The sequence below is a fragment of the Microcaecilia unicolor genome, chromosome 5 (genome assembly GCF_901765095.1).
Source record: "Microcaecilia unicolor chromosome 5, aMicUni1.1, whole genome shotgun sequence".
NCBI classification, from domain to species: domain Eukaryota; kingdom Metazoa; phylum Chordata; class Amphibia; order Gymnophiona; family Siphonopidae; genus Microcaecilia; species Microcaecilia unicolor.
In genome coordinates this window covers 127,359,866-127,385,382 of record NC_044035.1, presented here as the reverse complement: position 1 = coordinate 127,385,382, position 25,517 = coordinate 127,359,866, and positions in this window count along the sequence as shown.

The window sequence follows — 25,517 nt, the reverse complement described above, 5'->3', positions numbered from 1 at the left end:
TTTGATCTTACTACTCTTCTCTCTTCCCCATTCTCACAATTACCTCCTCTGACTTCCTTTATGTTACTGCTCCAACCCTTTATGTTACTGCTGCTGTCTGTTGGTTCCACAGGTTCCTTAATTGCCAGGCCTTTGGTCTTCTGCCAATAGTGCTGCTCAGCATCATGATAGAGTCACCATTTGGATAACTGTTGCCTGGGCCCCATGAGCCTACTAACTACTGGTTATCCCTAGGCAGGTCTCAGGTAGTGGGTCGGGTGGGGGAGGGTAGTGATCTAGAGGGACTCTGTGGGAAGGTGGGGCTTTGAATCATGAGGCAGGAACTTGGTGGGAAGGGAAGTCTAGATTGCCATAAGGATACATGGGACTGTTGGGGTTGGGATCTGGCTGTGCAATGAATTTTGGGGAGCTGATTGGGGTGCAAAGACTATCAGGGTTGAGATCAGAGTCTGCCATGAGTATTGGAGAAGTGATTGATGGGTAGAGAGTGCCAGAGCAATGATTTGGATATGCAAGAAAGGCACTTGACCTGCAAGAGGGGGGATGAGGGACCTGACCTTGGAAGAAGGATTCAGAAAGCCAGGGGGGTTGAACTATGGCACTTCTAAATTGTCTGCAGCTGTACTACTGCAGTACCAGTAGCACAGCTGTACTTACTGCCTACTCTTGAGGTGGTAGTGGTAAGTGTGACTGTGCTACTGGTACCATTAGCACACGACCATTAAAATCAATTACCACATGAGCACTTACCGCAACCCATTTTATAGGTGGTAAGGGCTCATGTGCCAATCCTGTGCTAATCAATGCACAGTAATATAGATACGCTAACTGATTAGTGCAGACATGCCCACTCTCCACTCCCAGATATCCCCCCTTAACAAAATATATATATATATGCACACAGGTAGTATGCACACATTTAGAACTTACTGCAGGATGCCTGAGCACGCCCCATGAAAAGCCCAAGTTGTATTAACCACATGCTAGCACTTACCGCTGCTTTGTAAAACTGCCCATAATCTTTGTTCTTTTAAAACCAACCCTTCAGAACCTCATATAAAAGACGGTAATGCCATCTTGTAGAAACAATCAAAATGTTAACAGAAATAGAATATTATCCAGTTTCATAACTTTTGAGCAGCTATGAAAACAAGTTATTTTCCAAATATCCAGCCACACCAGCTTGATGTTAAGAGTTGAAACCATGGATACCTTCTAATGGCTACTTCATCAATCGTTTTCTGTAGTATTTCCCAGACTAGTCTTATTCATGTACTTTCTCCCGGATTCTATATATGGCGACTAGAGGTACATGCACAAATCAGCACAAATAACGGAACTTAATTGGGTAACAAGTCAATCAGCACCTATAATTGGATGCTAACAAGCAATTATCAGTACTAATTGGCACTAATTATTTACATTCATAGCTCGTAAGTGGATTCTATAAAGCAATGCACGTAAATCAGGCCACGTGGATCTCAAAAGGGAGCAAGGCCATTGTAGGGGCATGGATGGGTCATGGGCGGTCCTAAAATTTATGCTCAGTGTTATAGAATATGCCAAATCAGTGCCTAAATTAGTCAAGCACTTTTACACCAGCTTTTAGTTGGCGTAAATGGCCACAGCTAAATTTAGTCACAGGAACAGGCACTACGTGTATTCTATAAACCACGCCCAACTTTAAGTGAGATTTATGGAATAGTTCTAAGCGCAGTTCTGTTTGTGTGTGTGCTGATTTTTTTTGGCAACATATATAGAATCTAGTCCTTTATATGTAAATATCATGACTACTATCCTTCTTATTAGCCCTTTTTACTACTCCCCCACCCAACACATGGAGGTCTAGGCTAATCCATTGGTGTTTAAGTAGCTCAGTAGAGGCAACAATCTTTCTTGCTAGTGAGACAACATCAGAAAAACAAACTCTCACTTGCTCACAAATTGTTCACACTGGTTATATCTTATTCAGCCAGTACTCTTACACCAGTTAAAACCATGTCTGTTGCATAGGTTAAAAAATGACACACAACTTTGGAAACCTCAATAGCTATCAGTCATATAACTCTTACCTTACACTTCCCCCTGCAAATTTAGGCTGGATTTAGTAATGCACATCTATTTGGCTATTTGTACAATTTTTTAAATCCTTCAACCAGCTTCAACTTTCTGGTTGTTGCAATTTCTGGAATTTTCAACCTGTCCCCATCCCTTGTTGATGAGCCAGAGTAAAAGGTCCTGCTTAGGAAGTTTTTCCCTGGTTTGTACATGGTTGCCTGCAGTAGTGAAAAAGCTTTTAAAATGGAAAGAATTACAGAAAATACAGAGAGAGAAAAAATATTCTAAGGACAACAACGCAGAGTTTCAATGAAAGCAAGAACCGAACAAATATACCTTTTTAATTTGGTTTGCTGTAGGGTATGTAACTGAAGATATACTCTACATATTTATACTCAATCTATTACAGTCTGTTTGATTGCTGCATATTGCAGCACAACTACATTTTTAGGACAGGCAAATAGTTTCCATGAACAAGGTTAGATCGACTGTTAGTCATCACATAACACAAAATGAGAAGTACCATTAGCTATACTCACTACTTTAGCTTTATAATGTTTTTTTTAATAATATCATTCTTTTGCTATGTTTCCCAAACATATTTATACTGAAATAGCAAATGAAATGACAGAAGGATAGACATCTCAGTCTCCTAAAATCTTTTAATTCCCACAGTATATGATCATGATATGAGTTAGAAGAGATAGGCCCAAATATCAAAGAGAGAGAGAGAGAGAGAGAGAAGAGAACATAGTATGGAAGGCAACATTTTAATTGGAATGCAAAAAAAAAAAAAAAATCACAGGAGATTCTTAGCTGTAGTGAAGTGAGAATAAAACTGCAGATCAAGCAGGAACAGCAACAGAAGGGGATATGATATATCTGTGGTATTGCAACAGAAATCAGTATATAAGATGCATAATCTTTGTCTTTGCCAGGAATGTGTTTTTAACTTCCGCTGATGCCTTTTCTTTATTCCTAGGAGACTGAGCATTTAAATGGCAGATGATATGTGAAGTGTAACTATATAATGGGGTGCTTAGGTTTAGACACTAAGGGGGTCTTTTACAAAGGCATGGTAGCATTTTAGCATCTCTAGCATTTAGCACATGCTTATTTTTAGTGCATGCTAAAAACTCTAACGTGCCTTTGAAAAAGGGGCCCTAAGAATGAGGGCCAGATGCACTAAACTTAATGAGCCATTAACGAGCAAGTAGTGATTTCAATGCAGGGGGGAGGGGGGAGCGGCGACCTCAGGTAGGGGGCGACGGCGGAAGGGGAAAAAAAGAAAGCCAAGTGCTCGTCAGGATGTCCATAAAGAATGCCCCCCCCCCCCCCGCAATAATAAAAATGTCCTTTTTGGACGTCCTTCACTCAGCTGAGAGACCTGGAAGTCTCTGAGCCAATCACAGCGCGTTTAGCTCAGCTAAATGCGTTGTGATTGGCTCAAAGACTTCAAGCTAAATGTACTCAAATTATATGTGTGGAATATTTGGAACAAATGGGGAGGAGGGAATGCCAGCACAAATCCACACCTGTTCTTTTGTGCCTAAGTAGGAGACTCTTCAAAAGTTTATATGTTAGAAGTTGTAGCGAGGCTCATATTTAAGCACAAAACAGAAAATCGATGTAGAGAACGACACGGGAATGGGGACCTGCGGTAAATCCGCAGTAAGAAAAGAAAATGAACGTGTTTACTGTGGGTGCAGGAGCAAACCGTTTTACCACCCCACGAAATTGTAAAAAGCTTTGCTCCCACGATTTGAAAAAAATGTGGTTACCTCTCCTGTGGGTTCTGCATCTCTGTATCTGTCTGTCTGCCTACCCTTCCTTCCTTTCTTCCTTCCTCCCGCAGTACCTCAAACGATCTCCACAGGCTTGTTCAGTTTTCCCAATAATGGAGGGCATATTTGTGAGGGGGAAAGGGAGACAGGTTTTTTTTATCCTTGTACTGTATTGTTTGTGATTTATAAAACAGTTGTAAAGAATATTGTTTATTTTTATACTTTAATAAAATGTTTTAAATATAAAATCATAACTGTTTGAGGCCTTTGCGGATGGATCAGAAAGTGCTTGCGGGGATGGAGTGAGAATGGAGTGGGGATGGGGTGGGGACAAACTTTGTCCCCATGTCATTCTCTAGTTGGATGTCCATATGTTGGCCCCTCACTAGCCCCCTTCCAGCATGGAGCAAAAAAAAAAGAGCAGATCACAAAGATAAAAACCAAATGGTTCAATTTATTTACTATATAATAAAACATTATAGCTTTTATAATTTTCACTTTGATATGAGGAAAAGACTTCAGACGCTCGATACCTGCTGCTAATTTTTAGCTCAGTGGTCCGGTTCGCTCAACGCACAGTAGAAAATTTTCTTTTCTTATGTACGGTTGGCGAGTATCCTCATAAGTCTAAAAAACTTCAAGTTAAATTACATCAACCTTTGTGTTGAAATATTTGCAAAACTGGTACTTAGCTGTGGTGCATTCTGTGACTGCTGGGTATGCCCGACAACGAGCTCCTGTTTCGCTAGGTGCTTCGTAAGGAGCTGGACCCAAAATCTTTATCACAGGAATCTGGAAAACAGTACACAGTCTATAATGTCTAGAGAGATTAGAAAGTTCTTGGAGTGAAATTCTTTTTAGTTTTATTCTCACCTGTTACCAAAATTTGCTTTCTGATACTTGAATTCTAGAAATGGCGGCAGCTTTTAAAGTCATCCTTTACATCATTTCACCTATCGGAGTGGATCTACGGTTTAAAGGGATAAGCAAACGGTGGTAACAGGTGAGAATAAAACTAAAAGAAATTTCACTCCACAGGCCACTTCAGAAGAGCCAGATAGCATTTGTCAGCTCCCTGTCAACAGTGTTTCATATGAAGTGACATACATAAACAGCATAGTACAAGAATGAAAAGGGAGCATAATATATAAATGCAAAAAACAAAACAAAAAAACAGGAAGACAAAAGATAGCCTGTTTTGGAGCTCCTGGGGGTGGGCATACCAGTTGAGTTAGTGGGATAGAGAATGAGACTGAATCCATCCCATATCCTATTGTGTGGGATGCACATAAAGCCTAAACTAGGGGTGAGATAATAAAATATGGTGCACATAAAAAGAAATGTCACAAACAAACTTTAGTAGATTTGGAAACTGAATTAAATTGCTTGAGGCTATTTATGCTAATTGTCCTATATACTCCCTACTTCAACTACTGAAATAGAAATTTAGATGCAATACCCTATTAGCGGAAAAGGGTAGGCATGGTTATTTCTAGGGAAAGTGCTACCTATTAAGAGGCACAAATAGAGCTAGGGGAATGTTAGCCAATTATATTGGAACCAAACAGAAAAATCCACACAATCAAGTCTAGGGACAGCTTAATAGTTGAGTCTAAAGATATAGCTGCTCAATTCAAGGAGTTTTATAGTGGGCTCTACACATCTGGTACTAATCTGACTAATAGAGAAAGCTAAGATTTTTTTCCAACAATTAACACCACTTACCCTTACAGAGTCTCAAAGGGCATCTTTAAACCGACCATACACCTGAATGATGTTTTGGAAGCCAAAGAGCTTAAGTTCCTGGGGCAATAGCTTTCCCAATTAATTTTATAGACCATTCCAATGAATTTTATAGAGTTTTTGGTCAGAATTTGGCATCTAAATTATTGCAACTATATTAATCTTTTCTCTTTAATTAATGTATTGATGGATCCTTTTATGAAGCAATAATTGTGGTGTTCGCTAAACCAGGGTGTGATCCTTAATTTATATAAAATTATAGACCCTTCTCATTACTGAATTATGATTGTAAAATATATGCAAAAAATTTAGATTAGCTAAAATTATGCCCCATATAATCCATAACTTTCAGGTGGCTTTATCAAAGTTCAGATGGCTATGGATAATATCTTGCAAGCTGCTAAATTGTCCTCTACCATTATATGTGTGATGTCCCTTGTTGCTGAGAAAGCATTCGACTATGATGAACGGAAATATCTCTTTGAGACTCTTGTATGACTTTTGAAAGAGAAAGACATCAAAAAAGTGACATAAAGCATAATTTGGATGAATTTATTTTCAAAATGTCTAAATCGGTATTATCAAAGCCTATTTTGCAGACATTTATCTAAGCAATTTGTCTGCAGATCATTCAAATCCCAATTGAGCGTGCTGGGTACATTTCAGGGGCAGGCTTAGGGCTTTCCTAACACTTGTAAATAATTTAAAATGGATCTCAATCGTCTGCCAGTGTGTTCAAATTATGCATCAAATAAAGTACACTACACAGTTTTCTATTCCTTCTACCTGATACTTGAGGATATCTCGATAGGAGGAAAAGATCTCATAATCACCGGGATCTATCACTATATAGTGATACATGTATAAGCCAATCCCATTCTTGCGAGTGTGAATAATCATAGACCTAAAAAAAAACCTCCTTCCTCAATGTGTGCTGTAATGTGTGACGAAGTAACAGGTGGAAAAACTATTTTTCTTCTTTTTTCTATTTCTTTTTATCACCACAAAAATCACTTTCTCAAGGGATTAGAGCTGGAAACATCTGAAACAAACCAAAATATAAGTAATCGTGGATTTGAAGAAACAGAAAACAAGTCACGTATATCTTGGCTGGAAACTACTTCTAGTTGTCTCACTACTGTCTTTTGTCAGTACTGATAAACATAAAATGGCAGCAACAGCGAAACAGGCACTTGTCGTGACCGGCTGAGCTTAAAGATAAGTAAAACAATACGAGTTCTTACTGAACTGTTGGTCATTAGGGATTTTTGTGGTGATAAAAAGAAATAAGAATGAAAATAAGAAAAATAGTTTTTCCACGTATTAGTTTGTCACACATTACAGCACATATTGAGGAAGGAGGGGCTTTTTTAGGTCTATGATTATTCACAATCGCAAGAACAGGATTGGTTTATACATGTATCACTATATAGTGATAGATACTGGTGATTTATGAGACCTTTTCCTCCTACCGAGATATCCTTAAGTATCAAAAGGAATAGAATACCGTGTAATCTACTTTATTTGATGCATAATTTGAACACAGTGGTAGACGATTGACAGCTATTTTAGATTATTTACAATATTTTGATCATACAGAAATGGCAGCAGGCTCGTGGCGGACTGGTTTCAACTTTACTGCCGACGCGGCTAAGGATTTATTGAGTGGCACATCAGAACTTTCCATTTCCACCTCGAGTAGTCTAGATTCAGAATGGGACACCATTCTATCAAACATCAAAGCATCGATCAGATTGGAGTTAAATAGTTTAGCACTGATAGAATATTGTACGTTGGATTACATTCTGAGGGGGTCTGAGGATCTTGAAAGCACCACAGATTTTCAAAGATCAGAGCTATTTCACAGCCAAGTGGAACATGATTCTCAATAAATGTTCCTTAGACTTGGTGCTTTTGATTATAGAACAATCATGGTCTGTGCTGCAGCAAGAGAAAGATTTACTTGATAAAGATCACAATAAATTGAAAGAAGGAGTATCCATTCAAGTTTTCAAACAGCATCTTGCACAGTTACAAGATACCCTGGAGAAATTTCGAGAGAGTATGCGTAAATCGAAGCTTAAAAAATTGGCATGGGATAAGGATGGCTATATTAAACAGAGTGTATACCCGTGGATGCGCTCAACTCACGAAGAAACTGTGACAGTGAGCGAGGAAAGCACGGAGGACAAGCATACCAAGAAGGTCACGTTCAGATCCTTTCCATATCAAGATAGCTCCACTGGAAGCAGTGATTCTGACAATTTTTTAGAAGGGTAACAGACAAGGCAAACGAGGGGCAGGAGAGGCAGACAGATGATGAACTGAGGAGAACCCAGGCTTTGTCTCCAAATGTGATCCCAGCACTAGGGATTTCCAATGCCATAAATTTATCACAGATACAATTTACGGCTGCAGATGTCTCCTTACTATCTAAAGGACTGTCCGTTGTACCAACATGGGGTTATGACTCTTCAGTTCCAGATAGATTTGGAGAAATTTGTGCGGACATTGCAATTATGTATATTTTTGCAGATAAAGAAGAGACATACGATAAATCAAGAATCCAAATCAAGTCACAATGGATTCCCCCAATTCCATTAGGTCCAGTAGTAAGGGTCTTTAAAGAGATGGTTACAAGAGATATGGATTCATATTTTGAAACCAACCATTATCGGTTCCATGATAATCTTACGAAGGAGGAGTGAGCAGTACTTAAAACATTGAGAGACAATCCCCGAGTGGTCATCAAAAGAGCTGACAAAGGGGGTACAGTGGTGGTCTTAAATAGAGAGGATTACATGCAGGAAATACAAACCCAACTGTCACAAGCATATGAGAAATTGCAACAAGACCCGATGACACGGTTGCAGACCATCATAATCGCTTTGACCCATGAAGCAGTGGATCAAGGATTCCTTACTAAGAAAGTGGAGTGGTCAGTGAAGTGCACTATAGAGAGGAGGACCCAGGCCCACATTTCACTCTACCTGTTACACTTATGGTGGAAAGTGTGAGCCCTCCCACGCTCCCCCAGCATCTACTGTACCCACATTTAGGTGACTCTCTTCATCTATAAGGGCTATTGTAGTGGTGTATAGTTGGGTTTCACAGGTAGACTTGAGACGTGGAGGCGCATAATTGAATGGGGTGTCCAAGTTTTCCTGAGGGCGTCCTCGCAGGACGTCTCGCGAATGGGCAGAGAAACCTGTATTATTGAAACAAGATGGGTGTCCATCTTTCATTTCGATAATACGGTCGGGGATGTCCAAATCTCAACATTTAGGTCGACCTTAGAGATGGTCGACATAAATGTTGAGATGGTCAACCTTAGATATGGTCGTCCCCGGTTTTCGGCGATAATGGAAACTGAGGATGCCCATCTCAAAAATGACCAAATCCAACTCATTTGGTTATGGGAGGAGCCAGCATTCGTAGTGCACTGGTCCCCCTGACATGCCAGGACACCAACCTGGCACCCTAGGGGGCACTGCAGTGGACTAACTGATGCACCAACTGAACGGAAAAAACCTTTCCCTTACCGATCCCTTAGCGATTCGGAAAGGAATGGGCATGCATGAAGGAAATCGCATGCATATAAGCTGCTCGCTGTTAGCTCATTTGCACACGATTTCCTTCCTAAGGAGGGGAAGCCAGTGAAGAGCAGCCATGCATTATGCGTGGCTGCTCTGCGCATGCCAAAGATGGTTTCATACACGCAGACAAGCTGCGTGTATAATAGCCATCTACAACCTTAGAAAAACACAAGTCCAGGTGCTCGTCAGGGATGTCTTTTTTATCCAAAATGTGGATGTTTCTGTGAGAAGGACATCCATGCCTTTGCTATGTCTCTGACACCCCCTTTATTTATTTATTTGGATTTTGGATCACAGGTACCAGCAGTAGGATTTGAACTGACCACCTCTGGATTACAAGACCAGTGCTCTAGCCACTAGGCCACTCCTCCACTCCACTCCCTTGAAATTTGGCTGTCCCTGTGGGGGTGGGGGCAGTTCAGGACATCCAAAATGTTTGAAAAAATAACGTTGTTTATAGTGGAGCCTTATGGAAGGCCATAATATGGTCCTCCCCTGATAACTACCCAGTCCCAGAGTAGGCCATGATATCCTTCCCTCTTATCCTTCCACTTATCATAAGGAATATAATAATTTGGACACGTGAGGCAATAGGGTTTCTGCTTCCTAACACTTACCCCAAGATACAGTGGACCAGCCATTCCCAAAATATAGTGTGACAGAATAAACAGAAAGAACAGAGAAATTAGTGAGGACGGAGACTATATTTCTTCTAAAGGAAAAGTCTTTATTACCAATTATAGATGATAATTAGACAATAAGGCAATAAAGCAATTTGGCAAAATAAATCCGGCAAAGTAATTAGAGTAATCAGAGTAATTAGAGTAATCAGAATAATCAGAGTAACTAGACAAAGTAATCAAGTAATAACAAAGCAATCAGGCAGGTAACAAATAGTAAAGTAATCAGGCATCAGCAATTTGTTATGAGAGGGAGACCTCTGTGATGAAGAGTCACTCAGTTGTTGGTCTCAGCCCTCTAACTAGATACAGAACAGCAGTGCCTTATATACAGTGGATTGAGCATCAATCCCCCTCCCAACTTGCAATTTCAGCTGATTTCTGCCTTAGCTAATTTCTGTGTCACCTTATTGTTTACATAGAATGGTACATACTATCTCAATGTTTATGAAACTCAGCATCTTAAAATAAGTCCAAGTTTTCTTTTACAGAGGATTATAGACGCCATTTCATTATATGGTTTCCCCAGCATACAGCTTTTATCAGAGTACTATCTAACCCTCAACACTCTTCTTTCTCAAACTGTATATTCATCCTTGTGTCCTTGCAAATGGTAGGACTAGTGGCACCGATTCTGCCAGGGGAGGGGGGAAGAGTGCTCCTTGCTGGGTCAGCATCACCTTGCAGCTCTCAGCAGAAAGTCAGCTTTTCAGAAAATACAGTTCTAAGGCATTTTGAGTCTTTTTAGCCATGCAGTTCATAAATGACCTGTCAGTGGTCAGAAAAGTGCACAACAATTCAACATCCACACCTTCGCTATGCCTCTGCTGACACACACACACACAGGGACCTGCATACTGCTGCAATGGACCGGAATATAATATTTGAGGCTGGCAAAAAAAGTTTTTAAACTTGTTTTTTTTCAGGGTGGGAGGGGGTTAATCACCACTGGGGGAGTCAGGGGAAGTCATCCCCAATTCCCTCCGGTGGTCATCTGGTCAGTTCGGGCACCTTTTTGAGGCTTGGTCGTAACAAAAAATGGACCAAGTAAAGTTGGCCAAGTGCTCGTCAGGGATGCCCTTCTTTTTTCCATTATCACTCGAGGACGCCCATGTGTTAGGTACGCCCCAGTCCCACCTTTGCTACGCCTCCGACACACCCCCGGGAACTTTGGTCGTCTCCGCAATGGGAAGCAGTTGGGGACACCCAAAATCAGTTTTCGATTATGCCGATTTGAGCGAAACTGAGAAAAGGATGCTCATTTCCCGATTTGTGTTGAAGGATGGGGGCCCTTCTGTTTCGAAAATAAGCCTGATAGTGTCCAAGTTTTTAATCTCAGAAGGGCACCATTTCAATCTAAATGGAGTTACCATGAAAGAAGTACAATATATATTCAAAGGCATTATCTCTGTCTTATCCAATTGACAGTGTAACTTGATAATAAACCATAATGTTTTACAAGATCCAATATTTTTTTAAATTGCAGGTGAGCAATATACACATCATTGCCAAATGATTTGGACGTTTTTGTGAAAAAAAAACATTCAAATGCAGACTTTTTAGATGTTTTTTTCTCTTTTGAAAATGAACCTGTAAGTGTATAATGACTAAAGTACCAGTATTTACATGTCCTCGTCTCATCTCTAACTGGTTTCTTATGGAATTACCCCCCTCCCCCCCCCCCCACACCCACACACACCCACCCCATGGTGTGTTGTAATTTTTCTAAGCTGCCTTTCTCTGAAAACTAAGATAAATAATACATGGGCCAATATTCAAAAGCACTTATCCAGATAGAGGAACTGCTGACCAGGATATTTAGTTTGATATCTGGATAATTTAAGAGAGAGAGAATTCTGTCTTAAATTATCTAAGTAAATTATCCGGATAGCATACTGAATATTGCCACTATCCAGTACTGACTGACCTTATCTTGATAGTGGTGCAGATTATCCAGATATTTTTTGGCAACTACAGCCTGTGGTTAAAAAATATATTGACCACAGTAGCTGAATATTCACCTGGTACTCTTTAATATGTGACAGTAAAAGTAAGGTATAAAATGATTTTTTTTCTATATTCTGAGTCTCGGTATGGCTCAAAATGTGCTACTCTTTACTAATATCTCTTCATCATGAATACCAATGAAATCAATTTATTTTTTGCAACTATAATACTGACACTGCAGATAATAGTCTTTTATTTTCCCATACCCTCATTTTTGAAACAGAGACAGCTTCTTAGTACTGAAATATACAGATATTCTAATCTTCAAAAAATTGGTAATGATAAAATTTTGACACATGGCAAGACTATAAACTATCAATCTGTAACTGTTTCTCTTTTGTATTCCTTAACAATCTTATTAGACAGAATGAGGGTTTTTTTTCCATAAAGCGTCTTCCATATGTAAAGCAGAACACTTGAACAAGACTCAGGCAACAGCGAGAAGAATGAAATAGGAGGCAATGACCCAACAGGGAATATATACAGAGACAGGACAAAAATATTACACCATGGGGTCCGTTTAGTAAGGTGCACTGAAAAATGGCCTGTGGTAGTATAGACGCATTTTTTTTGGCATACGCAGATCCATTTTTCAGCACACTTGGAAAAAATACCTTTTTAAAATGTTTGCCAAAAACGGATATGCAGCAAAATAAAAATTGGTGCTTGTCCATTTTGACTCTGAGACCTTACCGCCAGCCATTAACTTAGCGGTAAGGTCTCACACATTAACCGGGTGGTGATGACCTACATGTGCCAAATGCCACTTGGCACGCATAGCGGATGCGCGCCAGAAAATAAAGGGGTCCTTTTACTAATATGTGCTGAAAAATGGCCTGTGGTAGTGTAGATGTGTGTTTTGGGTGCACACAGATTCATTTTTCGGTGTTCCTGCAAAAAATGCCTTTTTAAACGTTTGCCAATAATGAACGTGCAACAACGTAAAAATTTGCATGCGTCCATTTTTGGTCTGAGACCTTACCACCAGCCATTGACTTAGCAGTAAGGTCTCACAAGTTAACCAAGCGGTAATGACCTACATGCGCCAAATGCCACTTGGCATGCGTAGCGGACGTATGCCAGAAAATAAAAATGTTTTTTAGACGCGCGTATTGAATGCACGCCAAAAATGAAATTACCACAACAGCCACATGTTAGCCTGGCGATAACTCCAAATTGGCGCACGTTGGGCATGCGTAGATACTTGCATGGCTTAGTAAAAGGGCCCCCCATACCTTGGCTAATCCCTGCAGATCTAATTAAGACACAGAAGCAAACAAAAGAGCAGATACAGCCAACAACTGGCTGCAGACCGAAACACCAAAGTTCCCTTCAAGGACTGAGGCCATCACAGGGCACCATTCAAAGACCAAGTCAGGCCTTATACTTAAGAAGGACATCAAAATATTGAAATGAGATTACTAGCCCCTAATAACATTACATAACATAACATAGTGGGAGCCCAATATTCAAAGGGTTTAACCAGAGAGGAGAGGCTTCTGCCCTGTTAACCCCCACTGAGATGGTCATCTGGCAATATTTAGTGGCACTTAAGCAGTTAGTGCTACTGAATATTGCCTGTTACTACCCAGACACTGTCTGGTTAGTGCTGGAGTAGTCTGGGCGCTGAGCTTGGACAGATCCAAAACTTAAGTGGTTAATGATGATATTTACTCTGCTAAGTGGACAAATAAGCAAAAAGGCTGTCCTAACTATATTCATCAAGCTAACTGGGTGTTGTGACAAGGCAAGCCCCAGAGATTCCCCAGTAAAGCAGTTGTGCCCAGATCTACGGGTCCCAGAAGTCCTTTCAAGAATGAGTGAGAAGAGTAGTCCTAAAAAGATGGAATGGATTCCCAGTCCCAGCAGGGGGAGCAATGGCTCGAGGCAGGGTGAGCCTGTTACTCCCTTCCCCACTAGAGGGTGAGGGAAGGATGACACTCAGTTTCCTTGGCTTCACCATCAGTATATAATTCCCCCCAGCTGTGAGAAGGGAAGAGCAGATTTCCTGGAGGCTCTCAGCCACCCAAGGGGAGGGGAGACGAATGGAGAGAGAGATTCCATGGAGTATGTGGAGGCAGAAAGTAGCCTGCCACTAGAGCTGCCTAAAGGAGAGGAGCTAGCTACCATAGAGTGGGAAAATTCAAAGGTTGCCCTGCCCAGCACTTGAAGACAGTGGAGGAGGCCACACCAGGCGTGGTGCTGAGAGGTGGGAGAAACTGCCAACCCTGCTCCTTACAGGGTTCCCGCTGTGCTGTGAAAAGGCATGTGATTTGTGGTATTTGTTTGATGTGCGAAGACTGTCCATGAAGATTTGTTCTGAACTGTTGTGCTATATTGGAAGTGTGCTGAACTCTTACTAAACCCTTCTGAAGGAGGGAGAAGGGAAAGCTAATGCCCTAATAGAAGACCTGAGGTCTTGAGGAGCTGAGCGCTTGCTGAGGGATTTGGGGTCCTGGACTGTACCTTTTTTCTTTTGAAGATTATATTAAGAGGGATGTACCTTTTGTTATGAAGAATTAATTATGATTTTTGGTATGAAATTGCCTTGACAATAAAATACTTTGGCCGAGTCCCAGTATCAGCAGTATTCTGTCCTGCAACCCTGGAAGCCTCGCAAGCTTGCCAGCTCCACCCAAGGGGAGGAAGCAGACCCCCTTTACAGTGCTCATTTAACTTCTGGGTAACTGCACAAATTCAAAGCATAGCCTAGCATTGAATAACCAGGTTTAATTCAACCATGGCTGTAAGCAACTTATAAACTGCCTACCTTGTGGGCTGAATATCTAACCCAAATGGTATAGCATATTGTACTGAATCCCCTTTAGTCGTACTGAGGAACATCACCTTACTCTCCACTGTATTACCTGTTTCAATTTTTATTTGAAAATGTATAGGGATGTTCAAGGAGACTTATGTTCAGTAAGGAAGCTGGATTTTGTGGTTAATTTTTTTAGTAGTCCATTGCCATGCAGCAGTCCTTCTAGTAAAGCTAAATCAGGTCTCAGTATTAATCTCCCTTTCAAATATGAACAGGTCATCCATGTGCTATGTGTAAGCTTTATTTACAAGGATATATGTTTCATCATATGTTTTCTATTAAAAATGTTCTGCAGGTAACATACAACCCCTTGTACAACTTTATTCAAAGTATACTTCAGAGCAAGCCATAAAGTTTCCATTTTTCAGGTTGTCTGACTTTTCATTTCACAGACAACATACTAGGGCTTTTGAAAAATCAATTGATTCACCTGTCAGACCTTTAAGTGCTGTTTTGATTTGTCTGTCTATCTATATATACCATAGATTTTAGCCTAGTCAGATTACCCCTTGTGGACCCCTGGTAAGTAACAAATCCAGCTCCTATATGGCATTCTGGCTCCCCCTCAAACATGCAGTTGTTACCAGTCCAATTGCCTGATCCCCACTACAGACTATCTGCCAAGGTTAATCCCAGTAAATATATTCCCACGGATTCTAATTGGACTCCTCAGAATAACAATGTTGCTTTGCAAACTTTTGACAAAGCACTATTTTCTTACTCCCAAACTCTGCAACAGATTCAAATTGTCTTCTATGTACTCTATACAAACAGTTTAAGATTTTTCTCTCATTCACTGACAGCTTAATTGTCCCCAGATGTTTTTCCTGTCCTGCTGCTTTCTGGTTGCATCTCCCAAGCTGCCTATCTTTAAAGTGAGCTCACTTCCTGTCAGTTCAGGATGTACCAGAACTTCCAGAATTCCCATGAACTAACTTGCTTTCCAAAACTCATCTATGGTCTCTGCAGTTCCCTCAAGCACCAAACTGAAATATAACCAGTGGCACACTTGCCATACCAAACATTTAAGTTTAAATGGATAGGAAATCTATTTTTTTAACAGTTTTTATTTATTGAACTTTCCAATTATAATCCAGCAATGTGTGCAACTTGTACAGAAAAGCCACTCAGGTTGCAGGAAGGATGAATGAATCTGATGTGACTATAGCTTCTTTCAAAAACTTGCAGACTAAGATGGTTAAAGATCGAACAACTATTAGACTAAAAAAATGAAACACTAGAAAATGATGTACGGAGTTGTAATTTACGACTATTGAATTTTCCTAAAATGCCAGCAATAGCTGAAAAAATAGATGTTTAAAACTTATCTAGGAGAAGTGTTAAATGTTTCTGAATCTAACTTTCCACCATTGGTTCAGACTTATTATTTACCAATTAAGAAAAGGACTCCACAACAGCAAGAGGAACTACCTGGTATTTAGGTTTACAAATTAGATGCTTCAAAGTTACTTGAGACTTCATTTTCTAGGACTCCTAGAATTGTTTTTCAGACACAGAGAAAAATTGTTTCATTCCTTTAAAATATCTCTGTTTCCTGATTTGGCCAGGGAGACCCAGAGAAAGAGGAAACAATTTCTGTAGCTCCGTCCTGGCGTTGTGCAGTTAGGGACAGTATTGTCCTTAGGTTTCCATGTAAATGTATAATTAAGTTTCAGTCTGCTAAGTTTGTCTTTTTTGAGCCTTCACATCTATCAAGGTTTCTCACAATCAAAAGGATTGAACATTGCTGAAGAAGCCATCTCTGGAACTTCTTTTAGATCTCAAATTATGATAACTACATGTTGACCAGTTAGACCTCTTTATTGGTTATATATGATGTTACATAATTCCCATATTCTTACTTCTTGAATCCTACTTTTCAGAGTCTATATAAGTAATTATAAAGGAAATAAGGGGCTAGCATACTTGGCTACATTTTCCAGTTTATTTTTAGATGGTTTAAAGTTAGCCAGCTAAGTCAATATTCAAAGACAGCCAGTTAACTTTAAGTCAGCTAAAGATATAGCAGCTATTTAAGCGGCCTGATATGGCCACTTACAATAGCCAGATATAAATTGAATGTTTGAGAACAGCCAGCTATATCATATGATATAACTGGTTATCTCCTAGGCGTGAACTGGGAATATTTAGCGGGGGATAACTGGCTATCCCCTGCTGAATATCGCTGGTTAAGTTTGGTTTTGGTTTTGACTATCAGGGGATTGAATTTATAACAACAATTCACAAGTATAACACTTGTTTAAGAAACATGGAGGCATGTAAACAGAGAAGAAATAGATAATATAAGGGAAAACAATTAAATCCCTTCTTAGATCACAATACAGGTGGAAGTGAAACTAAAACTTAGGAGATGTTAAAAGAAACAAAATTAAAGAAAAAGCCCTAAATTGAGCTAACATCCACAACTATCTTAGGGGGTGTTTTAGCATTTTTAGTGTGTGCTAATGATTAGAACGTGCTAAATACCAGAGATGCCCATAGGAATTTATGGGTATCTCTAGCATTTAGCAAACACTTATTTTTAGTGCACACTAAAAATGCTAGCATGCCTTTGTAAAAGTACCCCTAAATTCCATCAGACTGTACTGCAATCTTTTTAACATTCAGAAAGGCCCTCAAGTGTTGAGGTTCCCAAATAATATTTCACCCCCGAATAATGAATTAAACATTTACAGGGATATGCTGGCAGAAATGAAGCACGTAACACCAGGGTCTCCGCTCTCTTCACCAGAAAAAGTTTTTATCTATCTTGGGTAGATTTAGCAACGTTGGGGTAGGACCCATATTTTCTGCCCACAGAAAAGAGCCTGTGAGTTACGAAAAAACATACGGAGTACAGTGTTTAAATCCTTTTCAATCCTCAAACAGTCAATCCTCAATCAGTCACCTCAGATAAAGAGTTATCCAAAATAGATGACAAATTATTTTAATCTACCCCTTGTTGAACTTGATCAACACCAACAGGAACATCCCCGATTGTCTTGAGGGAACAAGAATGTTTCAAAATTTCAGTAAGGTACTGAATTTCACAGGGAACAACTCAAGTGACTTAAGAAAATTCAAAATACAAAGATTTAATCTCCTATTGAAGTTTTCAAGTTGCTCCAACGTCCGATGCTTAAGCAAATTATCTTTAACAACTGAAGCAAATGATCCTTTGAGATCTTAAATATCTCCTTCAGTCTGCTGCATAGATCTCAAAATTTTCTGCTTATTTGACTCCAGAGAAGTAGAAAGAACATCCACTTTGTTCACCAATAATGCTGTGCCCTGAGCCGACTTCGACAAAGTCGTAGACAATGGCCGGATGGTCATCAAGATGCTTTCCAGAGTCACTGCAATTCCTTCCAAAGGAGCAACTCTAAAGATGCTCCCAAATCATGCGGTTTGGCATTCGTTTTATCTAGTCTGGCACCACCAACAGCGCTTCCTGCTATCGCATCTTTCACATGCAAGGAGTGCTCAGCCTCGGCCTGAGTTCCAGCAGGGTATGGTTGGGAGACGACTGCCGGAGGAGATAAAGATGTAGTCAACCCTGAACAAGGGTGCTACTTCAGCCACAGTCAGTAGGGGGTCTCCAATTCTGGCTCCAATCTGTGAGGAATGCACAACAAACCATTCCAGCGTCTGTTTTGCAGGGGAGGAGGTGCGGGCTAATGGCTGAAGCCTCACTACCACCTTCCTCTTAGTATGTGGCATATCCTCCAAGGAAACAGGTAAAGATACCACAGGAAAACAGTTCCCCAGCACAATGCCAAGATGGTAAATCACTGTGAAGTGTTCAGTCCGCCATCACACCACCATAATCACTTTATAGTCTCCACTTGTGATTTCAGAACACCCACCCACACACACACACACACACTCCTAAATTGTGGAAGGATAAAGGGGGGTCTAGGACATATTTCTTTAATATTATTTTTCTTTTTGGTTATGGTTCTTGAATACTTTGATTGTATTTCCTTTAAACAAGTCTGTTTGCTTGATCTGTATTGTGAACTTCATAAATATAAAATAAAAAAAACAAGTTTACTTAATTATGGAAACTTTAAACTTCTGTACTTAGAAAAATACAGTACATTTCTGGAAAGAGAGAGAGCGAGAGAGAGACAGAGAGATACAGATAAATAGTTGGAAAGTGTTAATGTCTTAAATTATAATTTCCTACATGTATACAATTTGAAGTTAAACTGATTTATATATGGTTTTGTAATTACTCTTAAAATAGTTCCATTTTATACTTTGCAATGGATTCAAATTGAATACAAGTTCTAGAACTTTGGATTGTAGCAGTCAGTAATACTATTCAGCTCCTGCAATGAATAACTTGGAGGACAAAGGATGTCAAAAGACAAGAAACAGGTATTTTTTTATACCCAAAATTAATGAGTAGGAAATCAAGTGTTAGCTATGACATTCTTTAGAAATTACAATGGCATTTTCAGCCTAATTCTAAATACTGCTGAATGATATAGAATAAATTAAGATAAATTAGGGTATCAGGGAAAAAGGAAGAAGCAGCAAGAAAAATAATAATGTTTGTCTGACTTTTAGGTTGTAAATTACTCTTTAATTTTGCTGCCGTTGGATACAAAATAATGTTAGTTTTCTCTGGTTATAAAATTTCTAGCCGTAATAAATGACTGGTTTCTGGACCAGTTGCTCCAATAAACAATGAAAAGGGAAGCTATTTTGGATCTAACCCTTAGTGTAATGTGGGTCATATTATGAGAGGTAACGGTGCAGGATCTGCTGGGAAACAGTTTTCATAACAAGATCACATTTGAGCTGCTATCTGGAGTTAAATCCATAAGGAAATCTATTCTAGCAGCTTTTAATTTTTGAAAGGTGACTATAAAAAAAATGAGGAAAATGGTTAAAAAGAAGCTGAAAGGATCAGCCACAAAGGTTAGGACTTTAAGGGCCCTGTTTACTAAGGTGCGTTAGCATTTTTAACGTATGTACAATTAGCATGTGCGCTAACCGTGTAGGTGCCTATAGGGATATTCTAGGCACATACACAGTTAATGCACATACATGGTTAACACGTGTTAAAAATGTAAACGTGCCTATAATGTGGCTTAGTAAACAGGGCCCTAAATCAGGCATGGATGTTGTTTAAAAATACCATTGTGGAAGCCCAGAGTAGATGTATTGCATATTTTAACAAAGGTGGAAAAAAGAACAAACGACAGCCAACATAGTTAAAAAGCAAGGTGAAAGAGGCTATTAGAGCCAAAAGAATATCCTTCAAAAAATGGAAAAAGGATCCAAATGAAGAAAATAAACAACATAAGCAGTGTCAAGCCAGATGCAAAGTATTAATAAAGAAGCCTAAAAGAGAACATGAAGAAAAACTTGCCACAGAGATGAAAACTGACAATAACACTTTTTTTTCAGGTATATCAGAAGCAAGAAGCCTGCAAGGGAATCTGTGGGACTGTTAGATCAGGAAGGAGCAGTGACAATCCTAGGTCGGCTGCCACCCGAGGCGGATCGCCGATGCGCACTCCCCCCCCCCCCCGGGTGCAGCACGACCCTCCCTTGTGAAATGACCCCCCCCCCCCCGGTGCATCAAACCCCTCCCCCCCGGGTGCATCTTCAGCTGCGGGGAGCAGCCGTGCGGCTCTCGGATCCGCTGGCTCCCTGTTCCCTCTGCCCCGGAACAAGAAATAACCTGTTCCGGGGCAGAGGGAGCAGGGAACCAGTGGAGCCGAGAGCTGCATGGTACCTTCCCAGTAGCATGCACCCGGGGTGGACCACCCCCACCGTCCCGCCCTTGGTACGCCGCTGGGAAGGAGCAATAGGAACACTCATAGATAACAAGGCCAAAGTGGAGAGCATATACAATGAGTTTATCTTGTTGGGTAGACTGGATGAATCGTACAGGTCTTTATCTGCCATCATCTACTATGTTACTATCAGGCTTATTTTCGAAAGAGAAGGACGTCCATCTTTTGACACATATCGGAAGATGGGCATCCTTCTTACAGGGCTGCCCAAATCGGCATAATCGAAAGTTGATTTTGGGCATCTCCAACTGCTTTCTGTCACGGGGACAACCAAAGTTCATGGGGGCGTGTCGGAGGCATAGCGAAGGCGGGACTTGGGCGTGCCTAACACATGGGTGTCCTCGACCCATAATGGAAAAAAAGGGCGTCCCTGATGAGCACTTGGACGACTTTACCTGGTCCTGTTTTTCTTACGACCAAGCCACCAGATGAACAACAGAGGAAATCTGGGATGACCTCCCCTTACTCCCCCAATGGTCACTAACCCCCTCACACCCTTAAAAAACATCTTTAAAAATCTTTTGTGCCAGCCTCAGATGTCATACTCAGGTTCATCGCAGCAGCATACAGGTCCCTGGAGTAGTTTTAGTGGGTGCAGTGCACTTCCGGCAGGTGGACCCAGGCCCATCCCCCCCTACCTGTTACACTTGTGGTGGTAAATGTGAGCCCTCCAAAACCCACCAGAAACCCATTGTACCCACATCTAGGTGCCTCCCTTCACCCGTAAGGGCTATGGTAGTGGTGTACAGTTGTGGGTAGTGGGTTTTGGGGGGCTCATCACACAAGGTAAGGGAGCTATGTACCTGGGAGCAATTTATGAAGTCCACTGCAGTGTCCCCTAGGGTGCCCGGTTGGTGTCCTGGCATGTCAGGGGGACCAGTGCACTATGAATGCTTGCTCCTCTCACGACCAAATAGCTTGCATTTGGTTGTTTTAGAGATGAGTCATTGGTTTCCATTATCGCCGAAAATCAGAAACGACCAAGTCTAGGGACGACCATCTCTAAGGATGACCTAAATTTCAGGATTTGTGCATCCCCGAATGTATTATCGAAATGAAAGATGGATGTCCATCTTGTTTCGATAATATAAGTTTCCCCGTCCCTTCGCCAGGACGTTTTGCGAGGATGTCCTCAGCAAAACCTGGGTGTCCCTTTCGATTATACCCCTCCACGTATACATCCCGGGGTATTGAAAGAATTCAAACATGAAATTTCTGATCTGCTGCTAGTGATCTGTAACCTGTCATTAAAATCATCTGTTGTACCTGAAGACTGGAGAGTGGCCAATGTGATGCCAATGTTAAAAAAAGAGTATCAGGGGTGATCCGGGAAATTAAAGACCAGTAAGCCTGAATTCAGTGTGTGGCAAAATAGTAGAAACTATAAAAATACAGAACACGTAGACATACGTGGTTTCATGGGCAGAGTAAGCATGGATTCAATCAAGGGAGGTCTTGCCTCACCAATTTGCTTCATTTCTTTTAAGGAATGACTAAACATGTGGATAAAGGTGAGCCGATTGATGTAATATATCTAGATTTTCAGAAAGCTTCTGACAAAGTACCTCATGAGAGACTCCTGAGAAAATGAAGGAGTCATGAGATTGGAGGCAATGTCCTTCTGTGGATTAAGAATTGGACAGAAAACAGAGAGTAGGGTTAAATGGCCATTTTTATGAACAGAGGAGGGTAAATATTGGAGTGCTGCAGGGATCTGCAGTGGGGCCAGTCCTATATAACATATTTATAAATGATCTGGAAATCGGAACAATGAGTAAGGTGATTAAATTTTCAGATGACACAAAACTATTCAATGTAAATTTCCAAATATGTAATCACTATGGAATTAGAATTAAAACACGAGGAAAAAGACCTCAACATACCCTGATGCTTAATGCAATTTCGGAGTCTTTGCTGGAGTTGTTTACTTCATCATTGTTCTAAAAAACCTCATGGTATAAATTTTATATCTTTATTTAAATTTATCCTTTCATTTAAAACCAAAAAAATATTTTTAAAACTTTTTTTGAAACTCTATCCACACTCTAATTAGTGTTTGCATGACACAACTCAATTTTACAGCACAACAGTCATGAAATTTTCTTATTTCATAATTCTTTTTGTCTTTTTTTTCACTCAAATAGAGCAATAAAAAAGTTGAGCATTTAGCTGACACCCGACAGTGGCCAAACCCATTTCACTTAAAACTGCTTCCTCAGGGGGTATGCTTTGACAACTTCATAGATGATAAAGGTGGTCTCATGTATTTTCATGACAATCTGTAGACCATATATTTTAGTTACATTTGTACCCCACACTTTCCCACTCATGGCAGGCTCTATGGAGCAGGCAATGGAGAGTTAAGTGACTTGCTTAGAGTCACAAGGAACTGCCTGTGCCAGGAATTGAACTCAGTTCCCCAAGACCAAAGTCCACCACCCTAACCACTAGGCCACTCCTCTCCTATACAATTTAACAACATTAAAAGGGAAAAGAAGCTGGCTTAACGTAACTATGTATAATGACAGCTCAAAAATCTAGTTGAATACTACAGTATTTATGAAAACTGCAGCTTTATTATTAATTTAAAATTGCAGGAAGACCTTAGGAAACTGAAAGACTGGGCATTCAAAAGTCAGATGAAATTTAATGTGAACAAATGCAAAGTGGTGCTCATTTGGAAGAGTAATCCAAACTATAGTTACCTGATGCTAGACTCCACTTTAGGAATCAGCACTTAAGAAAAAGAGCTACAGTGGGGGAAATAAGTATTTGATCCCTTGCTGATTTTGTAAGTTTGCCCACTGACAAAGACATGAGCAGCCCATAATTGAAGGGTAGGTTATTGGTAACAGTGAGAGATAGCACATCACAAATTAAATCCGGAAAATCACATTGTGGAAAGTATATGAATTTATTTGCATTCTGCAGAGGGAAATAAGTATTTGATCCCCCACCAACCAGTAAGAGATCTGGCCCCTACAGACCAGGTAGATGCTCCAAATCAACTCGTTACCTGCATGACAGACAGCTGTCGGCAATGGTCACCTGTATGAAAGACACCTGTCCACAGACTCAGTGAATCAGTCAGACTCTAACCTCTACAAAATGGCCAAGAGCAAGGAGCTGTCTAAGGATGTCAGGGACAAGATCATACACCTGCACAAGGCTGGAATGGGCTGCAAAACCATCAGTAAGACGCTGGGCGAGAAGGAGACAACTGTTGGTGCCATAGTAAGAAAATGGAAGAAGTACAAAATGACTGTCAATCGACAAAGATCTGGGGCTCCACGCAAAATCTCACCTCGTGGGGTATCCTTGATCATGAGGAAGGTTAGAAATCAGCCTACAACTACAAGGGGGGAACTTGTCAATGATCTCAAGGCAGCTGGGACCACTGTCACCACGAAAACCATTGGTAACACATTACGACATAACGGATTGCAATCCTGCAGTGCCCGCAAGGTCCCCCTGCTCCGGAAGGCACATGTGACGGCCCGTCTGAAGTTTGCCAGTGAACACCTGGATGATGCCGAGAGTGATTGGGAGAAGGTGCTGTGGTCAGATGAGACAAAAATTGAGCTCTTTGGCATGAACTCAACTCGCCGTGTTTGGAGGAAGAGAAATGCTGCCTATGACCCAAAGAACACCGTCCCCACTGTCAAGCATGGAGGTGGAAATGTTATGTTTTGGGGGTGTTTCTCTGCTAAGGGCACAGGACTACTTCACCGCATCAATGGGAGAATGGATGGGGCCATGTACCGTACAATTCTGAGTGACAACCTCCTTCCATCCGCCAGGGCCTTAAAAATGGGTCGTGGCTGGGTCTTCCAGCACGACAATGACCCAAAACATACAGCCAAGGCAACAAAGGAGTGGCTCAGGAAGAAGCACATTAGGGTCATGGAGTGGCCTAGCCAGTCACCAGACCTTAATCCCATTGAAAACTTATGGAGGGAGCTGAAGCTGCGAGTTGCCAAGCGACAGCCCAGAACTCTTAATGATTTAGAGATGATCTGCAAAGAGGAGTGGACCAAAATTCCTCCTGACATGTGTGCAAACCTCATCATCAACTACAGAAGACGTCTGACCGCTGTGCTTGCCAACAAGGGTTTTGCCACCAAGTATTAGGTCTTGTTTGCCAGAGGGATCAAATACTTATTTCCCTCTGCAGAATGCAAATAAATTCATATACTTTCCACAATGTGATTTTCCGGATTTAATTTGTGATGTGCTATCTCTCACTGTTACCAATAACCTACCCTTCAATTATGGGCTGCTCATGTCTTTGTCAGTGGGCAAACTTACAAAATCAGCAAGGGATCAAATACTTATTTCCCCCACTGTAGGTGTCATTGTAGACAATATGCTGAAATCTTCTAACCAGTGTGGTGGCCAAAAAAGCAAACAGGATGCTAGGAATTATTAGGAGAGGGATGTAAAATAAGACCTCTGTATCGCTCCATGGTATGACCTCAACTTGAGTATTGTGTTCAATTCTGGTCGCCGTAACTAAAAAAGATATAGCGGAATTAGAAAAGGTTCAAAGAAGAGCAACCAAAATGATAGAGGGGGTGGAACTGCTCCCATATGAGGAAAGGCTAAAGAAGTTAGAGCTCTTCAATTTGGAAAACAGATGACTGAAGGAAAGAAGATCATTTTTGAAAAAAGAAAAATGTCTATCCTTTCTTTTTTTAATACTGTTTTGATCAAGGTTTTGTGCTTTGGATGTTTTGGGTTTTTTGGTCCATTTTCAGAAAAAAAATGAATAAGTGCAAAACATACAGATTCGTACCATTGGGATATAGGAGGAGCCAGTATTTTTAGTAGACTGGTCCCTCAGACATTCAAGGAGAGCAATGGGGCACCCTAGAGGGCACTTCATGAAAATCTCCCAGGTGCACAACTCACCTATGCTCCTTTGACTTGTCCCCTGAGCCCTCCAAAACCCATCCAAAACACACTGTCACCCACTGTACACCACTACAATTGCCTTTATTGGTGAAGGGGGCACC